This window comes from Chrysochloris asiatica, unplaced genomic scaffold (assembly GCF_000296735.1).
Source record: "Chrysochloris asiatica unplaced genomic scaffold, ChrAsi1.0 scaffold00099, whole genome shotgun sequence".
Classification (NCBI taxonomy): Eukaryota; Metazoa; Chordata; class Mammalia; order Afrosoricida; family Chrysochloridae; genus Chrysochloris; species Chrysochloris asiatica.
This window is the reverse complement of record NW_006408617.1, coordinates 2,276,398-2,281,002: the sequence shown is the minus strand read 5'-3', so window position 1 is coordinate 2,281,002 and position 4,605 is coordinate 2,276,398.

Below are 4,605 nucleotides of genomic sequence, written 5' to 3'. Positions count from 1 at the left end.
CAGTATATCTGACAATGTTCCATTGCTATTCATAAGGTTTTCAGTGTCTAAACGTTCAGCAGTAATGTTTCTACTTCTTCCTGGTCTATCTTCCTTGGCTATCAGGAAGCTCACCTGAAACCTATCCACCAAGGGTGACCCTGCTGGTATTCAAAATACAGGTGGCATAACTTCCAGAATCACAGCAGCATGCAAGACACCATAGTATGACAGAATGACAGATAAGTAGTAGATCTGCATGCAAGACTGTGGGTAATTAACCAAACAAATATTCAGGAATGTCTAGGAATTCACTGCTGTTGGGCACGTAGACATTCCTACTAAAGTGAAAATTAACTTACTGCACCTGGCCCATCCTACAACTAAAAGAAAAGGCACAGTGTCTAGTTGGCCTCTTTTGACTTTGAAAGTAACATCCCTCATTTAAGTGTTCTACTCTGGCCTATTTATCAAGTGACTTGAAATGCTGCTAATTTTTATGTGGGGCTCACAAAAAGAGAAGGCTCTGCAACAGGTTCAAGTTGTCATGCAAGCCACTTTGCTGCTTGGAAAACATAATCCAGCAGATCCAGTTTTGCTTGAAGTGTCAGTGGCAGGTAGAGATGCAGTTTACAGTCTTTGGCAGTTCCCTATTGGTGAATCCAAGCTCAGACCCTTAGGATTTTGGAGCAAAACCCTCCCATCCTCTGCATATAAGTACTCTCATTTTGAGAACCAGCATTTGGTTTGTTACTGGACCTTAGTAGAGATTGAACGTCTAACTAGGGGCCACCAAGTTGCCATGCAACCAGAGCTACCCATTATGAGCTGAGTGTTGTCCAACCCAATGAGTCATAAAGTTGGATGTGCACATCAGCACTCCATCATTAAATTAAAGTGTTGTATATGAGACTGGGCATGGGCGGGACCTGAAAGCACAAGTCAGTTTCATGAGGAAGCGGCGTAAATGCCTATGTTCTTCACTCCAGTCACATTATCTTCCCTCTTTCAGTCTATACCTGTGATGTTATGGGAAATTCCTTATGACTGAGGAAGAGAAATCTCAGGCTTGGTTTATAGAAGTCTCTACACAATGTGCAGGCACCATTTAAAGTGGACAGCAATAACACTATAGCCCCTTTGTGAAACTTCCCTGAAGGACAGTGGGGAATGGAAATCCTCCCATTGTTAGAACTTTGAGTGTTGCACCTGATTGTTCATTTTACTTGGAAGAAGAAAGGGCCAGATGTGTGACTGTATATGGATTCATACTGATTCCTGGGCTGTGGCCAATAGTTTAGCTGAATGGTTAATAGTAGTTAACAACAACAACATGAAATCTAAGGATAGAAGAGCCATATCAAGTAAATTTGCTCTGATAATTTTGGAAAAGAGATAACAATTAAACTTGGTTGCAGCCAGGTTTTCTAAGGCATAATTTTGGTTCACCCTTTTGGGTTTTTCCTTTTAGTTATCTTCCAATTACATCCAGTCTGACCAATAGTACTTTCTTGAATGTACTTGTACCACAGCGTGGTTTCCATTCCCCAGAATTTCTCCACATTGCCCCTGACTTTCTCTACTACACCAAAGATAGTTTTAAATAAATATATATGATGACATTGCTTGGAAACTGTGTGCCATATATAGAGTGTGATTATGGATAGAGAGTCAGTTCAGCTTATGTCTCATAGATTGGAGTTGACTTAATCAAATAAGATTAAGAAAGCCAGTTTCATTTCTTTCACTTTATAAAGACAACTCTTTAAAAGGACAGACTGATTGTACTAGGTTTGTATAATTCATAAAGCAGAAATACAATATACATGTTTCAGAAAATACCCACTAACATAAAGATACGACCTTTTTTGTTTCTGTCATATATTCTTGAATGTACTTCCTCAAACTCTTTTGATTTGAAATTTTCATCGTGACTATCTCACTTTAAATATATGTACATATTCCATTGTCCCTTCAAAGATATGTCCCAAACCAATAAACAAAGTAAAACTTCAGATAGTTTTAGTTCATATCGTGAATTTTTGCATGTATAATTAAAAGCAAATGAAATTATGTGGTTCCTATCCTTCTCTTTCCCCAAATCCAACCTCGCCAGAATAGAGAAAGTAGAAAGGACTTTTAATCAAAAGTACCTTTTTTTTCTTCATACATTGCATCAGTTCTGATTATTGAGTATAGCCTTATAGCTCATTTGTATCCAGCACTGTGAGTTCTGAGCAGGGAGCAATTAGACCTCAACAATGGAATTCCAGCACATAATGGACAACATGCCAGCTATTTAGTTTCAGTATCTTCAGTCCTATTCACATTTCTATGTACTGTATGATTTTTCCTTAATTTAATTTTAGTGCCATTATTGTATCTTCTGTTTAATTTTTTTATAGCTTGCTATAATTAAGCTTTTATTTGGAAGTCATTTTAAAACCACTGCATCGTTGTCATGGAATTGTTGGTAATGTGTGATTACATTATGTTGTCTTTTGCCAGGACAGTTTTGTAATTGAAGCATTATCCTCAGAGATTTTCTTGGCTAAAAATGTAAGCAATTAAAAATGTAAACAAATATTATCTGCTACATATGCTGCAATAATTAATACTTCAGTATAATACATGTTAATGTCTCTTTGGGGATGCAGTGTAATCCTGCTACAACATGTTCTATAAATGGATAAATAAATGGTTAAGCATTTGATATCTTATGTACTATGACATGCAGATGCTCAGGACTAGTATATATATATATATATATAAAACTCTCTTGGAATATTTATGCATTTTTTCATGAGTGTTATCAATAATGTTCTAGCATTTCTAGTATTATTTGTTTATATTTTAAAACAAGCAGCTATGGAGATGTAAAACATGTAGTCTCCATAAAAAGTTCCCAGTTAGTATAGGAAAACAAACATTTGCATCTACAAATGGTAAAAAGAAAATGAATATAGCTGGTTAGAAGGCAATTTAGCAATATGTATTTGTGGCATTGTGGGATAAAGCACTGGACTGCAAAGTCAGTTTGAACCACAAAGTTGGTGGTACACACTCAGTCGCTGCTCCTTGGGAGTTGTATACAGGGTCCCTATGAGTCAGATCAAGGAGCTCTGGTAGCGTAGTGGTTACGAATTGGGCTGTGAACCTCAGGGTCAGCAGTTCGAAACTACCAGCTGTACAAGATGTGCCGTGGGAGAAAGATGAGGCGTTCTGCTCTCATAAAGATTTACAGCCTTGAAAACCCTGTACAAGGTTGCTATGAGTTGAAACCGACTCCACAGTGCTTAACAACAGCAACAACAACAATGAGTCAGAACTGATTTGACAGCACTTAACAACAACATCATCTAGTACTGCTATAACAGAAATACCACAAGTGGATGGCTTCAACAAAGAGAAATGTATTCTTTTACAAACTAAAAGTCCAAATGCAGAGCACGAGCCCTGAAGAAAGGTCCTATCTTCTTTCAGCCCCTATAGGCCAAGCATTACTTGCAGATCTCCATGTGTCTTGGCATCAATCGTTTCCAGGATCTTGGAGCTTCACAGTGCAGGGATCCCAGTTCCAAAGAACACACTCCACTCCCAGCTCTTCTATCTTGGTGGCAGTATTTCCCTTTGCCTCTGCTCACTTCTCTCTCCTTTTATATGTCTAAAGAGATTGACTCAAAATACAACCTAATCCTGTATTTTGCATTCTACCTCATTAACATCATAGAAGTGAGGATTTACAATACATAAAATAAATACATCAAATCAGAGCTTATCTATCAGATTACATTATCAGGGATGTGATTGCACTCTATTAAATATCATAATGGGGAATTATTACATATTTACTATTAAACCATTCAGAATTCTGGTCCCGTCATATTGACACAAAATCTTAAATATTATATATATCCAAAGCTTAATATGTTCATAAAAATTTACCTAATAATTTGTTTCTTGGGCCTTATCCTTGCGATATACAAAAAGAGTACACATTATATGTAAATCATCATATTAATCTTAATATAAAATCGTTTTAAGTAATTTAAGCATGTATCAAGAGAAAATTGGGTAAGTAGAATATGGTAAAATCTTAAAATGGAATACTTATGCAACAGGAAAAATTAGGTTATAAGGGAAAAGTAAATGACATGATCTGATTTATAGTCTACATGTTAAAAAACAACAAATGAAAATTAGGACAGCTTTCCAATAAACTCAGTTTTCTAGTAATTTTTCAAATCTTATTTAAAAAAGAAAAAGAAATCATAGTAATTGCCATGTTAGCATTATCTATTGTCTGTTATTGATTTTAACTATACTGAATAAAATAACCCAAAGAAAATCATTATCAAAGAACTAGTTGAATAAATTCTTTTTTTAATTATGAAAATGTTTAATAAACTGCAGAAAATTTCTCAATTGTTTCTTCAGCCTATATAGTGTATAAGAAGCACTACAGTGTACTGAAAATTCACATAACTATGTCAAAAATAATTTTTTAAAAAGAGATAAAATATTAGCAAGAACATACCTGTGAGATACTTGGAAATCCTATCTTTTTTTTTTTTTTTTTTTTTTAAAAGATAACCTAAGTTTGGTTAAAATGGACACTGGTTTTGG